The sequence below is a fragment of the Mustela lutreola genome, chromosome 10 (assembly GCF_030435805.1).
Source record: "Mustela lutreola isolate mMusLut2 chromosome 10, mMusLut2.pri, whole genome shotgun sequence".
NCBI classification, from domain to species: domain Eukaryota; kingdom Metazoa; phylum Chordata; class Mammalia; order Carnivora; family Mustelidae; genus Mustela; species Mustela lutreola.
This window is the reverse complement of record NC_081299.1, coordinates 103,211,293-103,233,725: the sequence shown is the minus strand read 5'-3', so window position 1 is coordinate 103,233,725 and position 22,433 is coordinate 103,211,293. Positions and strand designations below refer to the sequence as shown.

Genomic DNA, 22,433 nt, shown 5'->3' with positions numbered 1-22,433 from the left:
AGTATTATGCCTCCATCAGGAAGGATGAATACCCAACTTTTGTAGCAACATGGACGGGACTGGAAGGGATTATGCTAAGTGAAATAAGTCAAGCAGAGAGAGTCAATTATCATATGGTTTCACTTATTTGCGGAGCATTACAAATAACATTGGAGGATATGGGGAGATGGAGAGGAGAAAGGAGTTGAGGGAAATTGGAAGGGGAGGTGAACCATGAGAGACTATGGACTCTGGAAAACAACTGGGGGGTTTTGAAAGGGTGGGGGGTGGGAGGTTGGTAGAACCAGGTGGTGGGTATTGGGGAGGGCACAGATTGCATGAAACACTGGCTGTGGTGCAAAAACAATGACTACTGTTATGCTGAAAACAAATTTAAAAAATAATAAGGGCATCAAAATTGTAAAGGAAGATGTAAATTTCTTTCTGTCTGCAGATGACATGACTTTATACACATAGAAAACCTTGGAAATTCTACAAAGAAACTGTTAGAATAAGTGAATTCAACAAAGTTGTAAGATACAAAATCAGCACACAAATATCAATAGAGTTTCTATATATTAACAATGAACAATCTAAAAAAGGTGTTAAGAAAACTCATTTATGAAGGGTACCTCTGTGTCACAGTCAATTGAGCATCTCAGTCTTGTTTTTGGCTCAAGTCATGCTCTCAGGGTCCTGGAATGAGCCCCATGTTCAGCTCCACACTCAGTGGGAAGTCTGCTTGAAAGATTCTCTCCCTCCGCTCCATCCCCCAGTCTCTCAAATAAACAAGTAGATCTTAAAAAGTAAGATGTCTCATTTACAATAGCATCAGAACGAATAAAATACTCAGAATATAAATATAACCAAGAAGCTGAAAGGCTTATATTTTGAAGTCTATAAAATGTTGCTGGAAGAGGTCAAAGACATAAACAACTGAAAAGACACGCCTTGTTCATGGATTGGAAGGCTTAACATTTTTAAGACGTCAATGCCACCCAAAGTGATCCACAAGTTTAATGTAATCCCTATCAAAGTCCCCCCCCAAAATTAGAAAAATCCATCCTAAATTCATTTAGAATCTCAAAGGATTCTATATCACTAACTGAAACAATCTTAAAAATTGGACAAGTTGGAAGTCTCGTGCTTCATGATTTCAAACTTATTACAAATCTGCAATGATCAAATGAGCATCATAATGACCTAAAAACAAATGGTAGCTCAATGGAATAGAAATCCCAGAGAGAAACTCATGCATATATGGTCAAATGATCTTCAGGCAGGATACCAAATTTATTCAATGGGGAAACATGCTACAATGTGGATGAACCTTGAGGCCATTATGCTATGTAAAATAAACCAGACACAAAAGGACAAATATTATATGATCCTACTTATGGGCAATACCTAGAATAGTCAAATTCTTAGAGACAGAAAGTAGAATAGTGGTTACCAGGGCTGGGGATGAATGAGGAGTTACTGTTTAATGGTTAGAGTTTCCCTTTGAGAAGATGGAAAAGTTCTTGAAATAATGGCGGTGATGGTTGCACTATATATATATATATATACTTACACACACACATATATACACATATATATATATTTGAGTGTATATATATTTGAGCTTTTTAAAAATTTTGTATACACACACACACATACACACATATATACAAAATAAAAAATACACACACAATTGTCTATATACACTTAGAACATTGTTAATGAGAATTTATATGCATAGATCGTCTATTGTTAATACTATGTAATGCTGTCTGCTACATGAAGAAAAAAAAGTAAAGTTATGAATCCCAAAATTATATTTTAGAATATTCTGTTACCTTGTTTAAAAAAATAAACATTTCATATTTTGGCTTTCTTTTTCAAAAATTCCAAATTTTAAAAATAGTGAACATTTACACAGTATTAAATCTCCCATAAATTATAATCAATCTATTCCACATATTATATGAGATAGGCTAACAGGTTAATATATATAGAAAGATATTTACTTCCCTTCCCATCATCAGCTGCAAAATATTTGAAGAGCATATATCTAAATACCTTTGCAACTCTGTAAAATCTTTATTTGCCCTATTTGCTGAATTTCAGTCTTCACAAATACACTGAAAAAGGAAAAGCCAGTCCCAACTTGCTTCTTCATGCTAGATTCAGAATTGAATTTTTTTCTTTCTAATATAGTAGAAGACTCTCATTAGTACACAAAACTATTATTGAAATATTGAATGATAATCCCCTCTTAAGACATCAGAAAAAGAAGCCAATTCAACGTGAATTTAATATCAAAATATCCTGAAATTGAACCAAAATCTCATTCTAAGCCTGTACTATATAACTAATGATGTTGAAAACCTGATGATGGTTTGTTGTTTGATTTTTTTGTTCCTTCACCATTGTTATTTTTATTCTGTGATAGATTTTGCTATACTCCCACACAGACCAATTTCCAGTGTCATTTCTAATCAACCAAACTCAAGTTAGGAAAACTTATAATAAGGTTTTTATTCTTGGGATTTCACAATAAGACCTAAGACAAAAAACTGAGAACAGAAAGTTAACTCTTACTCATGCAACCTGACTGGGCATTAAAACATTTAGACATCCTTGAATATTTGCATTAAACATGAGTTTGATATAGAAATAGTTAATTAGTAAAAAAAATTTTCAGCAATACAGAGTTAATTATGCTACTTTATATAGACAAATTAGAGCCATAGGAGGTGTCAACCAACTTTCTCAACATCTCAATAACACAATAATATAGATGCAATCACTTCCATACAATGTTATCCTTAGCTCATAAAAATAAGTTATCTTTCAGCATTTTTTTCTCTTCCATCTTTTCTGGAGATGGTTGAATGTACAAAAGATTAAGAATATGTAGCAGAAATCAATAATTATTCATTTAAGACAATTTGGGAAAAAGGGTACATCCTTCCTCATACCATACAAAATCGATTGTCAATAACTGAAAGATTTAATAACAAAATGAAATTATAAAGACATTGTAAGAAATAAATATTATTGCATTGAGAAATGTCTAAGTACTGAAAGTAGAAATTATGAAAAATAAAACATGGGGTAAGAAAAAAAAAAAGTAAAAACAAAAGAAATAGAAAACCTGTAAAAAATCTGAATGAAGGGCGCCTGGGTGACTCAGTGGGTTAAAGCCTCTGCCTTCAGCTCAGGTCATGATCCCAGGGTTCTGGGATCGAGCCCCGCATCGGGCTCTCTGCTCGGTGGGGAGCCGGCTTCCTCCTCTCTCTCTGCCTGCTTCTCAGCCTACTTGTGATCTCTGTCTGTCAAATAAATAAATAAAATATTTTAAAAAAATCTGAATGAGGCTAGCTGAAATATAAAAGTTGGGAAGCAAAAATCTTAATCCTTTAGTTTATAATTTGTCCAATTCAGATAGTGAAGGGATGGAATAGCCAAAGGACTAGAAGTCAAGCCAGTGGTTGACTTGGTCCACTAGTCCGTAGACCTAATTTTTCTCTCTCCTGTGACAAGTACGTCACTCCAAAAATTACTAGATTTGGATGTTGTACCCTAGGGATATTAACACCAATAATGGCCTTTTCCTGTCATAATTATGTGCTCCCCATGCAAGCTTATAATTAGAATATGACTTTCCTATAAATATCTACTTACAGGGAAAGACTGTGTTGTTACAGTGATACAAGTTTTCTGGTATATTCAGTAACCAGATATTATTCATTTATTTATTCATTCATTAAATAAGCCCAGAACATATCATATGCCCTGGGCACAGCCCTAAGATTATTAATTTAAATAAACATAAAAGAATTCCTATATGACAACAAAGGAATAAGGATCTTGCTTTTTGCTTAGTTTTTCTTTTTTTTTTTTTTAAGATTTATTTATTTATTTTAGAAAGAGAGAGTGTGCTCTAGTGAGGTGGAGGGGAAGGGCAGAAAAAGGCACTTGCTGAGTATGGAAGCTGATGTGGGGATGGATCCCAGGACCATGAGATCATGACTTGAGCCAAAATCAAGAGTCAACCACTTAACTGACTGAGCCAACCAGGTGCTCCATGCCTTGCTTTTTAAATAATTCACTCCATCCTCCAAATTGTTTCAACATGCATAACCATATATAAATTACATATTTGTGACCTTCTATGTGAATAACATACAGTACATATTGTAAAAATATTTTTAAGAAAATCAAATTCCAGGATGACCTGTTGTGCCTTCCATTTTCTTCCTATGAGTAATCCATCTGTATGTCTTTGGAGAAATGTCTGCTCATGGCTTCTGCCTATTTTGATCCATTTAATTAGATTATGAGGGGGTTTTGTTTGTTTTGTTTTGTTTTGTTTTGGGGGGCTTGACATTGAGTTGTATAAGTTTTTTATGTATTTTGGGTACTATTCCTTTATTGGATATATCATTTGTGAATATCTTTTCCAATTCAGTAAGTTGTCCCTGTTTTGTTGATTCTTTCTTTCGCAATGCAGAAACTTTTTATTTTTATAAAGTGCCAATAGTTTATTTTTGTTTTTGTTTCTCTTGCCTCAGGAGACTTACCTGGGAAAATGTTGCTATGGAAAATGTCAGGGAAATTATTGACTGTGCTCTCTTTAAGGATTTTTATGGTTTCAGGTCTCAGATTTAGGTCTTCACTCCATTTTGAGATTATTTATTTATTTATTTTTAGTTTTTTGTTTTTTTGTATGATGTGAGAAAATAATCCAGTTCCATTCTTTTGCAACTAGCTCTCCCATTTTCTTAACACCTTTTATAGAAGAGGCTATCTTTTTTCCATTGTGTATTCTTGTCTCCTTTATCAAAGTTTAATTGACCACATAATCATGGGTTTATTTGTGGGGTATCTGTTCTGTTCTATAGATCTGTGTGTCTATTTTTGTGCCAGTACTATATTGTTTTGATAACTGCATCTTTGTACTGTATCTTGATATCTGGAATTATGATAGTTTCAGTTTTGTACTTCTCTTTCAAGACATCTCTGGCTTTGCAGGGTCTTTTGTGATTCCATACAAATTTTAAGATGATTTGTTCTAGTTCTGTGAAAAATGCTGTTGGTATTTTGATAGTGATTGCATTAAATGTGTAGATTGCTTTGGGTTGTATGGACATTTTAACAAAATTTGTCTTGCAATCTATGAGCATGGAATATCTTTCCATTTTTTGTGTCATCTTTAACTTCTTTCAGTGATGTTTCATGGTTCTCAGAGTACAGGTCTTTCACCTCTTGGGGAAGTTTGTTTGTTAGTATTTTATTATTTTTGGTATAATTGTAAATGGAATTGTTTTCTTAATTTTTTTCTGCTACTTCATTATAAGTGAATAGAAAGGCAACAGATTTCTGTACATTGATTTTGTATCCTGCAACCTTAATGAATCCATTTATTGGTTGTAGTCGCTTTTTGGCGGTGTCCAGGGTTTTCAGTATATTATCACGCCATCTGCAAATGAAAGTTTTACTTCTCTCTTACCAATTTGGATGACTTTTATTTCTTTTTGTTGTGTGGTTGCTATGGCTAGGATTTCCAGTACCATGTTGAATAAAACTGCTCAGAGTGAATATCTTTGCCTTATTCTTGACCATGAGGGAAAAGTTCTCATTTTTTTCACCATTGAGTATGACATTAGTTGTGGGTTGTTCATTTAAAGCTTTTATTATGTTGAGGGATGTTCCCTCTAAACCTACTTTGTTGAGGGTTTTTATCATGAATTAGTGTAGTACTGGGTCAAATGCATTTTTCTCATTTGTCAAAATGACTATATGGTTCTTACTCTTCTCTTACTGATGTGATGTATCAGGTTGATTGATTTGCAAATATTGGACAACCTTTTTTTTAAGATTTTTTTATTTATTTGACAGAGAGAGATAGTGAGAGCAGGAACACAGCAGGGGGACTGGGAGAGGAAGAAGCAGGCTTCCTGCAGGGAACCTCGTGTGGGGCTCAATCCAATGAAACAATTTCATTGTTCCCAGGGTCCTGGGATCATGACGTGAGCTGAAGGCAAACACTTAACAATTGAGCCACCCAGGTACTCCTTCTATTGGGCAACACTTGCATCCCAGGAATAAATCCGACATGATCATAGTGAATGATTTTTTTTAATGAGTTGTTAGATTTGGTTTGCTAGTGTTTTGTTGAGAATTTTTGCATCTATGTTCATCAGAGATATTGGTCTATAGTTCTTTTCTTTTGTAGTGTCTTCACCTGGTTTTCGTGTCAGGGTAATGCTGGCCTCATAGAATGAATTTGGAGATTTTCCATTCTCTTCTATTTTTTGGTAATAGTTTGAAAAGAATAGGTATTAACTTTTCTTTAAGTGTTTGGTAAAACTCACCTATGATGTCATCTGGTCCTAGACTTTTGTTTGGGGGAGGTCTTTTTTAAAATTTTTATTTTCCTAATTACTGATTCAATTTCTTTGTTCATAATCAGTCTGCTAGAGTTTTTTATTTCTTCTTGATTCAGTTATGAGAAGTAATATTTTTTAAGAATTTATCCATTTCTTCTAGGTTGTCCAATTTTTTAACATATAATTTTTCATAATATTGTCACACCTTTGTTTTTCTGTGGTGTTGATTGTTATGTCTCCTCTTTCATTTCTGATTTTGAGTCCTATTTCTCTCTCTCTCTTTCTCTTTCTCTCATTCCAATGGGTTTGACTAGTAGTTTATCAGGTTTTTTTTTATGCTCTCCAAGAACCAGCTACTGATTTCATTTATCTCTTCCAATGTTTTATTTGTTCGTTTTTAACTTCCATTTCACTTATCTCTGCTTCAATCTTTTTTTCAATCTCTGCTTTTAATCTTTTTTAATATTCATCCTTCTGCTGGTTTTGGTTTTTTTTTCCCCCTAGCTTCTTTAGGTTTAAGGTTAGGTTAATTATTTGAAATTTTTCTCACTTCTTGAGGTAGTCCTCTAAACTTGCTTTAAAATTCCCTTTTGGAATAGCTTTTGCTGCTTCCAAAAGATTCCAGGCTATTGTGTTTCTTTCTCATTCATATTAATGTATTTTTAAACTTTCTCTTTGATTTCTTGGTTGACCTTTCCTTGTTTAGTTTTATGTTATTTAACCCAGTTGTATGTGTGTACTTTCCAGAGTTTTCTTATAGTTGATTTCTGAGTTCATAGCACTGTGGTCAGAAAAGATGCATGGTATGATTTCAGTCCTTTTTAATTTTTGGAGACTTGTTTTATGGTCTAATGCATGATCTATTCTGGAGAATATTCGATGTGTACTTGAAAAGAATGTATATGCTGCTATTTTAGGATGGAATGTTCTGAATATACCAATTAGATACATCTGGTCAAATGTGTGATTCAAAGCCATTGTTTCCTCATTGATTTTCTCTTTGAATGATCTCTCCATTAATGTAAGTAGACTGTTAAAGTCCCATATTATTTTGTATCCACATTGATTACTTCCTTTATGTTTGTTATTAATTGCTTTATGTATTTGAAGGCTCCATTGGTGGGTGCATAAATACTTATAATTGTTATATCTTCTTGTTGAATTATTTCCTTTATGGTTATATAGTGTCCTTCTTTGTAACTTGTTATAGTCTTTGTTTTCAACGTCTATTTTGTCTGGAAGAATCCTGTAGATGACAGAAAAGTAGGGGAACTGTGTTTCATCCGGTCTCTTGAATTTACCTAGATATCTAACAGATCATTCAGAATATCTGTAAATTCAACCTGAGATCTAAGGAAAGAATTGCTACCATTCTACAAATAGAAAAGAGACCACTTTTTGCAGAGGAAGAAGGTACAGAGACATGAATTTGAGGGGATATATAAACCACAGCGGGGAGGGAGCCCCTGGAAGTAGGCCACTGCAAAGGGATATAGCAGCAGTACACAAAATCAGAACTTTTAGAAGTCTGCTTCCATGAGGGACATCGCTGGCTGAAATATGCTCAGGCAATGAAGCAGGGCAGACTCTTAAGCAGTGTGGTCTCAGGACCCCCAGGGTCACAGAAAGAATGGGGATGCCTGAGGACAGCAGAGTGCCCAAGTGTTGGAGCAGAGAATCCAACTATAATTAGCGAGCTCCAGAGTGGCTTCTCAGCTATGTGTTTCAATAAACTGTGAACCCCAGCACAATCAGGAAACCACTCTCCAAGCAGGGACCCAAAAAAGAACAACCGCTATGAGACCTGCCTCCTTTTCCCGGGAGGAGTGGCACAGGTCAGAAAAAGATAAGGCAAAGGCTCCCCAAACAGGCTTTGTTGAGGCAACTCTCCTTCCCCTCGGAGGATTGGTGTGGGTAAACACAACAGGAGTCTGGGGAGTTTGAAGCATATGCAAGAGTCTGATTGTCTTTCCCTGAAGGTGCACTGAGAGGTAGGGGACATGATCCTTCAGCTCTGGGGCTGGAGATTGGAGTAGCACCATTATTTTTTATTTTTTTTGTTCACCCTATAAAGCAGCAGGAAAAGACAAATAGAGCAATCCAAATGGGTTTACACTGAGCCAAGCCCCTGGCAAGGAATGGTGCAATTCCATCCAGGCAAAGACACCTGAGAATCAGTGCAAAATCCCTCTTCCCCAGAAGACCATCAGGATCCTCAGGGGAATATCAAATTAATAGATCCCTCAAAACCTAAAAACTCTTGTGCAAATAGTATATAGTATATAGAATTGGGGTTTTGGGCACGAGTGTTTAATCCTTCAGTTTAAGATTTATCTTTTTCCTTTTCAACTAGTTTTTTTATTTTATCAACTCTTTGTTTTTAAGTCTTTTTAAAATTCCATTTGTCCATTTTCACTTTATAGATATATACTTCATTTTTTGCTTCCTTTCACTGTATACAATTTTATTTTTGTTATATATAAATTTTGCTTTCTTTACAATTCTAAGATTCAGTGTCTTCTAACAAACAGGACAAAATACACACAGGGCAAGTGGATTACCCTGTTTTGTCCACCTGTGTCCACCTCACCTGTGAGATTATATTCTTTTTTTTCTACTTTTTTTGTTTTTCTATTCTTTTTTGTTTTCTGGACTCTTCAGATTTGTCTAGTGTGTATTTCACTTGATATTTTTTATTTTGTTCTCCCACTAATCCTTTCTTCTCTGGGAAAATTCACTAGAAGAAAGAAACCACAACAAAAGAAAGAACCAGAAATAATACTTTCTGCCACAGATCTTACCAATATGGACATAAGTGAAATGTCAGAGCTGGCATTAAAGATATCGGTTATAAAGTTACTAGCTCTCTTGAAAAAAAAAACATAAAAGACTTTAGAGAATATCTTAGTGCAGAAATTTAAAAATGCTTTAACTGAGATGTGGTCTAAAATGGCTGCTCTAATAGCTAGGGTAAATGAGGCAGAAGAGAGAGTCAGTGACATAGGAGACAAGACAGTTGAAAGAAAGGCAGCTGAGGAAGAGAGAGAAAAACAATTAATGGACCATAAGGGGAGGCTTTGAGAGATCAGTGATACCATAAAGTGCAACAATATTAGAATTATTGGGGTTCCCAGAGAAAGAAGAAAGAGAGAGAGAGAGAGAGAATGTACATTTGAGCAAATCATAGCTGAAAACTTCCCTAATCTGGGGAAGGAAATGTGCATTCAAGTTCAAGAAGTAAAAGGAATGTCCCCTGAAATCAACAAAAATAGATCAACACCCTGCCCCATAATAGTGAAGCTTGCAAATTTCAGAGATAAAGAGAAAATCCTGAATGAAGTTCAAGGCAGGAGTTCCTTAAACTACAATAGTAGAAACATTAGACTGGCAACAGACCTGTCCACAGAGACCTGGTAGACCAGAAAGGACTAGCATGATATATTCAGAGTACTACATAAGAAAAACATGCAGCCAAGAATACTTCATCTATCAAGGCTGCCATTCAGGATGGAAGGAGGGATAACGTTTTCAGGACAAAGAGAAACTAAAACAATTGTGATCACTAAACCAGCCCTGCAAGAGATTAAAGAGGATCCTGTAAGTGAAGAAAGAGCCCAAAAGTAGCATAGACCAGAAAGAAACAGAGATAATCTACAGGGACTTTACAGATAATACAATGGCACTAAATTCATTTATGTCAGTAGTTACTCTGAATATAAGTAGGCTAAATGCTCCAACCAAAAGACAGAGGATATCAGATTGAATAAAAAAGCAAGAACCATCCATATGCTGCATACAAGAGACTCATTTTAGACCTAAAACACCACCAGATTGAAAGTGAGGGGGTCGAGAAACATTTACCATGCTAATGAACGTTAAAGAAAGCTGAAGTGGAATCCTTATATCAGACAGATCAGGTTTTAAACCAAAGATGATAATAGAAGATGAGGAAGGACAGTATATCATACTTAAAGGGTCCATCCAACAAGAAGATCTAACAATTATAAATATTTATACTCCTAATTTGGAAACAGCCAATTACATAAACCAATTAATAACCAAATTAAAGCAACAGATTGTTAATTATACAATAATAGTAGGGGACTTCTACACCCCACTCACAGCAAAGGACAATCATCTAAGCAGAAGATCAACAAGGAAGTAAGGGCTTTGAATGACAATGACACACTGGACCAGGTGGAATTCACGGATATATACAGAGCATTCAATCCTAAAACAACAGAAAACACATTCTTCTTGAGTGCACATGGAACATATTTCAGAACATACCACATACTGGGTCAAAAATAAGGTCTCAATGGGTACCAAAAGATTGGGATTATTCCCAGTAATTTTCAAACTACAATCTTTTAGAACTCGAACTCAATCACAAGAGGAAATTTGGAAGAAACTTAAACACTTAGAGGTTAAAGAGCATCTTACTAAAGAATGAATGGGTCAATCAGGAAATTAAAGAATAATTTAAAAAATTCATGGAAACAAATGAAAATGAAAACACAACTGTCCAAAACCTTTGGGACACAGAAAAGGTGGTCCTAAGGGGGAAATATATAACCATCCAAGCCTTTCTCAAAAAATTAAATAAGTCTCAAATACACAATCTAACCTTATACCTAAAGAAACTGGAGAAAAAACAACAAATAAAGCTTAAACCAAGCAGAAGAGAAATAATAAAGATTAGAGCAGAAATCAATGAAACAGAAACCAAAAGAAGAGTAGAACATATCAACAAAACTAGAAGCTGATTCTTTGAAAGAATTAATAGGATCAATAAACCCCTCACCAGATTTATTTAAAAGAAAAGAGAAAGGACCCAAATTAATAAATTGAAAATTAATAAATTGAAAAATGAAAGAGGAGAGATCATGATCAATATCAAGGAAATACAAACAATTGTAAGAACATATTTTGAGTTACTATATGCCCACAAATTAAGCAACCTGAGAGAAATGGATACATTCCTGGAGACTTATAAACTACCAGAACTCTAAGAGGAAGAAACAGATAACCTGAACAAACCCACACCAGCAAGGAAATTGAAGCAGTGATAAAATAATCTCCCAACACCTGAGTCCAGATCTGGATGGCTTTCCAAACATTTAAAGAAGAACTAATACCTACTCTTCTGAACTTTTTCCAAAAGATAGAAACAGAAAGAAAATTTCCAAAGTCTTTCTATGAGGCCAGAATTACCTTGATCCCAAATCCAAAGAACTCACCAAAAAGAATTACACACCAACATCCCTGATGAGCATGGGTGCCAAAATTCTCACCAAGATATTAGTAAGGTCCGGGGGAACAAGATGGCGGGGAAGTAGCAGGTGGCGCCTTTTAAACCTGTACCCTAAAGTGAGCTGATTACCAACCAAAGAACTCTGATCACCCATGAAATCAGCCTGAGATCAGAATTATACACGTCTGGATCTCTACAGGGGCAGAAGACGCCAGTGGGCAGGTAAAGCGGAGTGGGACCGGCGGACTGATAACGGAAGATAAACAGAAGGGGAAGGGAGCCACCAGAGGTGACTGGTTGGAAAATAATACTCCTAATATGAGCGAGAGTGCCCTGCGTCTTGGGACCAGCATTAAATTGGAGACTGGTTGAAAGTACTTCAAAAGAGCAAAGGATTGAGGGGAGGATATTGTGGGAATCGGGGCTGCTGGGGACAGGGACTTAAGTCCCCGGTCCCAGGACAGCCTCCCCTGGCGCTGAGCCAGAGAGAATGCGGCAGAGAAACCAGGTCTTGGTCCCTAAGCCACCAGCGTGCCCGAGAAGGCATGGAGTTAGGCTCCTGTGAGGGGATGGGAGCCTCGCCAGACAACAGAATATGCAAGCCCTGCTATAGAGCCTGAGATGCGTGCACCCCTCATCCTCCCCTGAGAGAGGTACACAAAGGCCCAGCCGGCGCTCTTTGATCCACACCATTGTTTCAGAGCCTAAGATGCACGCCCCAAACTCTCCCCTGAAAGAGGTGCATGAAGGCCCAGCCTGGTGCTTTCGGATCTGCGCCCCATTCTCAGAGCCTGAAATGCGTGCGTGACCCACAGCCTCCCCTAAAAGAGGTGCGCGCAAGCCGGCTGCTCTTAGACCCAGGAAGACCAGGTACTCCCAGCCCGGGCCAGTGGGAAAATCTCAGTGTGCAATCACTGCTTGGAACCTCTCTGGTGGTCTGGAGCTGCCCAGACAGCAGCTGCTGCCATGGTTTTGGGTACAAGCAAAAGATCCTATGTCCCCAGGGACCGCGACTTGGAACCTGCACTGCCAGCCGCCAAGGGGGAACTTATTTGGGCTCTGTAGCCAGACTGAGGTATCTCTCTGAGAGGGAGGTCAGGGTGCAGTTTGTTTTCCTCTAAAACTACAAAAACCATCAAAAGCGGTCAAGGTGAGAGAAAAAAAAAACAAAGTGAACAAACATAAAAACCGCCAGAGAACAAAAGCCTGAAAAAAACCAGTTTCCTCAGAGTCTACACCCCTGAGGAGAGTGGGGGGACTTAACTCAGGGAACATCATTGACTGAAAACCCACGTGGCAGGCCCATCCCCCAGAAAACCAACCAAGAAAGGGAAAAAAAAAAGACTACAAGAGAATAACCACGACTACTTCATAGGACTTTTATTTTTAACTCGTTCCCACTATTCTGATTCATTTTTATATATATAGATAGATAGATAAATTTTCAACCTATTTACCATCACAGTGAGCTGTCCAGTACATCAAATTCCATAATAACCTTCTAACATGAACTTTTTGATACATACACCTGTGTTTTTCTTTTGGATTTCTATTTTTTGATATTTTTTTTAAATTTTAGTTTAGTTTAGTTTATTCCTTTTTATTTTTATTTTCTAATATTCATATAGAGTTAAGCTTCAAAGTAATCCCCTTTCCCCAGTGAATACTACCCCTATAGGTTAACCAAATTTTAATCCCCCCTTTATCTTAGGAAAGTTGAGTCCTTTAACAAAGATATCAAGATACATCCAGGAAGAATCAAAATAACCTTCCTCGCCCACAATGAGAATTTATAACCACTCTCCCATCTTTTTCTTCCACCAGTATTCTGTGTTTTTGTGTTTGTCCTAGTAGTATATAAATCTTACAATTGGGGTTCTTTTTGACGAGGTTCTTCCTTTATTTGCATATATATATTTTTTCTCTTGTCATATACTTTTATCTGTCTTTTATCCATTTTGAGTTTATCTTTGTGTACATTAAAAGAGAATGGTCGAGTTTCATTCTTCTACGTATAACTCTCAATGTGAATGGCCTAAATGCGCCCATAAAATGGCACAGGGTTGCAGATTGGATAAAACGACAGGACCCATCCATATGTTGTCTACAATAGACCCATTTTGAACCTAAAGATAGACCCAGACTGAAAGTGAAGGGATGGAGAAGCATCTTTCATGCCAATTGGCCTCAAAAGAAGGCTGGGGTAGCGATTCTCATATCAGACAAATTAAATTTTAAACTAAAGACTGTAGTCAGAGATACAGAAGGACATTACATCATTCGTAAAAGGACTATCCACCAAGATGATCTAACAATTGTAAATATCTATGCCCCCAATATAGGAGCAGCCAATTACATAAGAAAACTGTTAATCAAAACAAAGAGTCATATTGATCTGAATACATTAACAGTAGGAGATCTTAACACGCCTCTCTCAGAAAGAGACAGATCATCGAAGCAGAAAATCAATAAAGAAACAAGAGCATTGCATGACACACTGGACCAGATAGACCTCATAGATATATACAGAACATTCCACCCTAAAACAACAGAATACTCATTCTTCTCAAGTGCACATGGAACCTTCTTAAGAATAGACCACATACTGGGTCACAAATCAGGACTCAACCGATAACAAAAGACTGAGATTATTCCCTGCATATTCTTAGATCACAATGCTTTGAAACTGGAGCTCAATCACAAGGAAAAGTTCTGAAGGAACTCAAACACCTGGAAGCTAAAGACCACCTTGCTTAAGAATGCTTGGATCAACCAGGAGATCAAAGAAGAACTGAAACAATTCATGGAAACCAACAAGAATGAAGACACTTCAGTCCAAATCCTATCAGATACAGCAAAGGCGGTACTAAGGGGGAAATACATAGCCATCCAAGCCTCTCTCAAAAATTGAAAAATCCAGAACACAGCAGCTGTCTCTACACCTTAAAGAACTGGAGAATCAACAACAAATCAAACCAACTCCACACATAAGAAGGGAAATCATCAAGATTAGAGCTGATATCAATGAAGTAGAAACCAGAGATACAGTAAATGTATCAATGAAACTAGAAGCTGGTTTTTTGAAAGAATCAATAAGATTGATAAACCATTGGCCAACCTAATCCAAAATAAAAGAGAGAAATCCCAAATTCATAAAATTATGAATGAAAAGGGAGAGATCACAACTAACACCAAGGAAGTAGAAGCAATCCTCAGACGTTATTATTAAGTTATATGCCAATAAGCTAAAAAACCTAGATGAAATGGATGCATTCTTGGAAAACTATAAACTCCCAAAATTGAACCAGGAAGAAACTAACAACCTGAATAGACCGATATCTCATAACGAGATTGAAGCTGTGATCAAAAACTTCCCAAAAAACAAGAGCCCAGGACATGATGGATTCGCTGGGGAATTTTACCAAACTTTCAAAGAAGAAATAACACCTATTCTCCTAAAGCTGTTTCAAAAATTTGAAGCAGAAGGAAAACTTCCAGACTCCTTCTATGAAGCCAGCATCACCCTGATCCCCAAACCAGGCAAAGACCCTACCAAAAAGGAGTATTTCAGACCAATATCACTGATGAATATGGATGTTAAGATTCTCAACAAGATCCTAGCAAACAGGATCCAACAGCACATTAAAAAGATTATCCACCACGACCAGGTGGGATTCATTCCTGGGCTACAAGGATGGTTCAACATTCGCAAATCAATCAATGTGATAGAACAAATTAATATGAGAAAAGAGAAGAACCACATGGTCCTCTCGATTGATGCAGGAAAAGCATTTGGCAAAATCCAGCATCCATTCATGATTAAAACGCTTCAAAGTATAGGGATAGAGGGTACATTCCTGAACTTCATCAAATCTATCTATGAAAGACCCACAGCAAATATCATCCTCAGTGGGAAAAAGCTTGCAGCCTTCCCATTGAGATCCTAGCAACAGCAATCAGACAACAAAGAGAAATAAAAGGTATCCAAATTGGCAATGAAGAAGTCAAGCTCTCTCTATTCACAGATGACATGATTCTTTATATGGAAAACCCAAAAGACTTCACCCCCAAACTACTAGAACTCATACAGCAATTCAGCAACGTGACAGGATACAAAGTCAATGTACAGAAATCAGTGGCTTTCTTATACACTAACAATGAAAATACAAAAAGGGAAATTAGAGAATCGATTCCATATACTATAGCACCAAGAACCATAAGATACCTGGGAATAAACCTAACCAAAGAGGTAAAGGATCTGTATTCGAGAAACTACAGAACACTCATGAAAGAAATTGAAGAAGACACAAAAAGATGGAAGACCATTCCATGCTCTTGGATTGGAAGAATAAACATTGTTAAAATGTCTCTACTGCCTAGAGCAATTTATACTTTTAATGCCATTCCGATCAAAATTCCACCGGTATTCTTCAAATAGCTGGAGCAAATAATCCAAAAATTTGTATGGAATCAGAAGAGACCCCAAATCGCTAAGGAAATGTTGAAAAACAAAATAAAACAAAAATAAAAACATCATGTTACCTGATTTCAAGCTTTACTACAAAGCTGTGATCACCAAGACAGCATGGTACTGGCATAAAAACAGACACATAGATCAGTGGAACAGAGTGGAGAGATCAGATATGGACCCTCATCTCTATGGTCAATTAATCTTCAACAAAACAGGGAAAAATATACAGTGGAAAGAAGACAGTCTCTTCAATAAATGGTGCTGGGAAAACTGGACAGCTATATCTAGAAGAATGAAACTCGACCATTCTCTTACAATGTACACAAAGATAAACTCAAAATGGATAAAAGACCTCAACGTGAGACAGGAATTCATCAGAATCCTAGAGGAGAACATAGGCAGTAATCTCTTCGATATCAGCCACAGCAATTTCTTTCAAGATATGTCTCCAAAGGCAAAGGAAACAAAAGCGAAAATAAACTTTTGGGACTTCATCAAAATCAAAAGCTTCTGCACAGCAAAGGAAGCAGTCAAAAAAACAAAGAGGCAACCCACGGAATGGGGGAAGATATTTGCAAATGACAGTACAGACAAAAGGTTGATATCCAGGATCTATAATGAACTCCTCAAACTCAACACACACGAAACAGGCAAACATATCAAAAAATGGGAAGAAGATATGAACAGACACTTCTCCAATCAAGACATACAAATGGCTATCAGACACATGCAAAAATGTTCATCATCATTAGCCCTCAGGGAGATTCAAATTAAAACCACATTGAGATATTACCTTACACCAGTTAGAATGGCCAAAATTAACAAAACAGGAAACAACATGTGTTGGAGAGGATGTGGAGAAAGGGGAACCCTCTTACACTGTTGGTGGGAATGCAAGTTGGTGCAGCCTCTTTGGAGAACAGTGTGGAGATTCCTCAAGAAATTAAAAATAGAGTTTCCCTATGACCCTGCCATTTCACTCCTGGGTATTTACCCCAAAGATACAGATGTAGTGAAAAGAAGGGCCATTTGTACCCCAATGTTCATAGCAGCAATGGCCACGGTCACCAAACTGTGGAAGGAACTAAGATGCCCTTCAACAGACAAATGGATAAGGAAGATGTGGTCCATATACATGATGGAGTATTATGCCTCCATCAGAAAGGATGAATACCCAACTTTTGTAGCAACATGGACTGGACTGGAAGAGATGATGCTGAGTGAAATAAGTCAAGCAGAGAGAGTCAACTATCATATGGTTTCACCTATTTGTGGAGCATAACAAATATCATGGAGGACAAGGGGTGTTAGAGAGGAGAAGGGAGTTGGGGTAAATTGGAAGGGGAGGTGAATCATGAGAGACTATGGACTCTGAAAAACAATCTGAGGGGTTTGAAGTGGCGGGGGCATGGGAGGTCGGGGTACCAGGTGGTGGGTATTATAGAGGGCACGGATTGCATGGAGCACTGGGTGTGGTGTAAAAATGATGAATACTGTTTTTCTGAAAATAAATAAATCAATTTAATTAAAAAAAAAGAAAGATACAAATTGCTGCAATTTTATAAAATTGGCAGGAAATCTGTAAGAAAAGATCTAGGAAATCTCAGAATTTAGTGCAAAATGACCAAGAGGTATGAGCCAATACACAAAAGATGAGAAAAGAGGTTAAGTCTAATCCATACAGAATTGTGTATGTTTGAAAGAATGAGTAGAGAATATTCAAAGAAATTACAGGAAGATGTGTTCCCAGAGATAAAGAAAGTAAGTTCACAGCCATGAACTCAAAATGGTCACAGACCTAAGTTGATGAGCCGAAATGACCATTCAAGAAGATGCGCAGGAGAAAATGGTCAGGACTTTGCATTAGGTGAAGAGTTCTCAGTCACTACAGTAAGAACAAAACATGTAAGAGAAAAACATAAGATGACCATGTTTTTTTTGCATCAAACTTTACCACTGAGAAAAGGAACAGAGAAGTCACTGATAAGGAGATGATATTTGCGGATTAAATACCCAAAGAGGACTCCCATTGCAAGACATAAGAGTACTTTGAACTCACTGAATGGGCAGAAGGAACACACTGTTAATAAAAAGGCAGTATAAGACTCAGATACACATGTTACCGAAGAAGACACATGCATGGTTCATAAGCACAGACAAAGGTCATCAATGTTACTAGTCCGCAGGGCAGCACATGTGAAACCAGGGACCATTTTACACCAACAAGTGCGTTCTGATCAAAAGACAATACCAAGTGTTCCTGAGAACATGGAGAAAGTGGACCCTCCTAGATTGCTAGGAGGAACGAAAATGAAAGAGCCACATTGGAAGCCACTTTGAGAGTTCTTAAGAGTTCAACACAAGCTTCCCATAGACCCAGCAATTCCACAACCAGACATCTTTCTTAGAGAAACAAGAACATTTGTTGACTCAAGCCTGGTTCAGAAACCTTTGGGACAGCATGACTCACAAAAGGAAAAACCTGACAGCAACACCAGCCACTGACTGGTGAATGAACAAAAGGTGGTCCATCTGGACCGTGGAATTCTACTCGGCAACAACAGGAGAGAAATCTGACTGAAGCTACAGCATGGAGGACCCTGAAAAGCATGCTACATGAAAGAAGCCAGTCACCAAGGTCTCATTCGATTTATGTACAACGTCTGGAAAGGAGCCATGTATAGAGACAGAAAGCAGATCAGCATTGCTTGGGGCTGGAGAAGAGAGTGAAAATTGTCTGCAAAGGGGCTGGAGGAGGTGTGGGGAGGAGAAGAAAGTCTCTAAAACAAACTAGGGTCCTATCTGAACAACGCTGTCATTGTAGGGAAACCCTTACAATGGGTGAAACTCTTATATGTAAATTTCACCTAAAAAAAAAAAAGAAAAAGAAAGAAAGAAGGTGACAGTCCCACCTCAGTGTGTCCTGGGGTCCCCAGGAAAACACTGGCTGTTGAGGTGCCACATCCTGGGTCTAGCAGTTGGTGATTTAGAGCCTGATGTCTGAGGTCACAGCCAGAGTGAGGGATTCAGGGCCTGTGTCTTCAGCCTCTGGCCCCCGCAGTTCCCCTGGACTCCACAAGAGGGCAGATGACTTAAGGGGGAAGACCTCCAGGTGGCACAAATAGATCAGGGGGCAGGAGGCAAAGAGCGGGGAACCAGCTCCCTGGAGATTTGGGGAGGAAGTGAGGGCTGTAGAACACATGAAAGCAGCTGGCATGATCTGGAAAGATTTTTTTTTAAATATTTATTTATAAATTTATTTATATATTTATTTATCTGACAGAGAGAGAGAGAGAGACCAAGCAGAGGATGCCGCAGAAGGAGAGGGAGAAGCCGGTTTGGGGAGACAGATGGGGGCTCCATCCCAGGACTCTGGGATCATGACCTGAGCTGAAGGCAGACGTTTAACCTACTCAGTTTCCCAGGTGCCCCTGGATAGATTTGAAGTAGGTTTGGTCTGCTGTTTAGGCTCTACCCATCAACTTTTAGGTTAACAGCCAAAGACATAATGACATAATTGATGCTCTTCCTGCACTGGCACTGAGGCTCCCCTACCCCCATCAGAATAGGGAAAAGAGCCCGTGCTGCTATTAAAATTCTTCTAAGTTTAAATGGAACATTTTGGGCTGGTTTAGAGGGAACCTCCCCATTTCTGGCCATCTATATATGGCCAGCTTCTGGGCGCTGAGCCATATCTGCAGGGACTTAGAAGGGGCACCCTGGTCCTTCACATTGGAGCTGGGCTTGTGAAGAAGGGTTCCTGCTAATCTGTATTTCCCTGGCCTGGGCTGAGCATCCTCATCCAAGATCAGGTGCTGCAGTGACCTAAAGTGGGCAACCTCCTGTGTGTCACTGCTTCTCTCTGGCAGAGTCTGAAGGAGGCCCATGGTAGAGGTGGACGGAGAGGCAGGGATAGAATTCTACACTCTGTTAGAAGGCCGTCCACAGTGAAGATTTAAAGAAAAATATTAAGACGATAGATGTCAGATTATATACTTGGTGATACAGTAACAGCTCTGCGTGGTGACAGAAGGTAGCTTACACTTGTAGTGAATATAACATAATTTGTAGAGTTGTCCAATCCCTATCTTGTCATGTGAAGCTGATGTCACATGGTGTATCCACTATAAATCAAGTTTTTAAATAACCTGAAGGTGAGGGGAAACATTTGAAAAAGAAGCAATAAAACTACAGTTGACTGGGGAACAACACGGGTTTGAATTGTACTGAACAATGTAGGTCCACTTAAGGGGTGATTTCTTTTCTTACAAATATAGTATGGTACTGTCAACGTATTTTCTCTTCCTCGTGATTTTCTCAATGACATTTTCTTTACACTAACTCACTGAATTGAAAGAATAAGGTATGTAATACAAACAACATTAAATATGTGTTAGTCAACTGTTTTTGTTATCTGTAAGGCTGTTACACTAAGTACACCCACAAACACCCCACCTACTAGAGTCTATAACTTAAATCGGCCCAGTTGCAGGATATAAGATGGACAAAATCAAGTGTTTCTAAACCCTGGCAGTGAACAATCGGAAAAGGAAATTAAGAAAACAATTCCATTTATAACAGCACCCACCAGAATAGTATCTAGGAATAATTGACTCAAGGAGGCACAAAACCTGTACACTGAAAACTACAAAACATTGCTGCGTGAGATTAAAGAAAACCTAAACAAGTGGAAAGACATCCCGTGTTCACCGATTGGAAGGACTGAAGTGGCTGAGAAGGCAACAACATGTGGCTAAGAAGGCAACACCATGATCCGCAGATTCCGTGGGATTCCTATCAAACTTTTTTCTTCTGCCTTCCCTATAGCACTTTGCAATACATTTCCTCTCAGACATTGTGGTTTCTTTCTTTCTTTCTTTCTTTCTTTCTTTCTTTCTTTCTTTCTTTCTTTCTTTCTTCTTTCTTTTTTAATATTTTTTTATTTATTTGACAGACAGAAATCACAAGTAGGAAGAGAGGCAGGGGGAGAAAGCTCTCTGCTCAGCAGAGAGCCCGATGCCAGGCTCGATCCCAGGATGCTGGACACTGGGATCCTCACCTGAGTCGAAGGCAGAGGCTTTAACCCACTGAGCCACCCAGGCACCCCAAACACTGTGGTTTTCATCTCTTAAACTGAGATTGGGGGTTTGTTTTGTTTTGTTTTGTTTTACATTTTCCATGTATCTGCTGAGTGTTTTGAACTGATGGGATGCAGTTATAACAAACGCTTTCTTGTCCTCTGGTGATTCTCACCTTGGTGTCAGCTCTGGGTCATTTTCAGATAAGTGACCCGTCTCCTCATGAGGACTCATTTCCCCTGCTTGTCTGCAGACCTCAAAATGTCAGATGGGATGCCACACAATGTGAATGCTATCATGTTGGTTGCTGCATATTTTTTGTTTTCTGTAATATTAAGCTTTGTTTAGTGATGCATTTAAATTACTTGGAAACATTTCTGGCATATCCTTAATGATTTATTAAATGGTCCAGAAGAATAAGCCACTTCCTGCAGGTCCCTACTGGTGTGCCGGCCCCAGTAAAAATCAAAGTTGGAAAGCATCAATGTAGATTCCGAACAGAGGCTTTTACACGGGAAAAAGACAAGAGGCCCAATCTTTTCCTGAAAACTGTGCATAGAGGACTCCCGCGTGTCTCCAGTGAGAAAGACCATCAACCAGCAATGCAGTTAAGTGGGTGATAAATTACGCATTCACTGAGTAAGTGGTACCGCTAAAACAGCAACACCAGCAAACGTTCTCTTAAAAGATAAAGCTGTAAGAGAAACTTAAAAATCAGAGCATTCTGTTATTGAACACCTATTACCTGGGGAAAGCGCGAACGCAGTCCCCCACTACCATAAATTATGGAGTCGAGTTTCCCACATTTGGGGAAATCGCAGGGGTCACATGTCCGTAGTGCAATGGACAAGCCTCATCCTGGGAAAATGACCTGCTTGATCATGGTGTCTCCCCTGCCGGGTAAGTATGACCCTCTCTGCCTCCGCCTCCGCCCCACACTAGCCTCACCCGCCGTCCACCCTGCACACATGCTCACTTGCCAACCAACACCCCCAAACCCTCAGCAGCCATTCCTGCTCCAAGCATCTTCACCCTCCACAGAAGTCTTCCTAATACAATGGAAGCCATAGCACTGCTTCATCCTCTGCCCCAGGAATTCTCTGGCCCAGAACCTAGGCCTAATGATAACTGATTTACATCAGACACACCCCATCCATGACGTCAGGGGGTCTCCCTGCCATCGCACACAGACAGGCACACAGAGCACTCAGCACAGGGAAGGCTGCCCCAGCCTGAGAGGAACACGAGGGAGGACTTTCCAGCAGACAGAGAAG

At 38.4% G+C, this 22,433-nt stretch overlaps 1 non-coding gene across 1 annotated transcript; it reads right to left on the bottom strand.

Annotated features, from left to right (window-relative positions):
- Positions 1-21,904: 21,904 nt before the first annotated feature.
- On the bottom strand, positions 21,905-22,067 carry LOC131810724 (U1 spliceosomal RNA). The gene has a single exon (XR_009345703.1). It is a non-coding gene; the product is annotated as a U1 spliceosomal RNA (small nuclear RNA).
- Between the last annotated feature and the right edge of the window lie 366 nt (positions 22,068-22,433).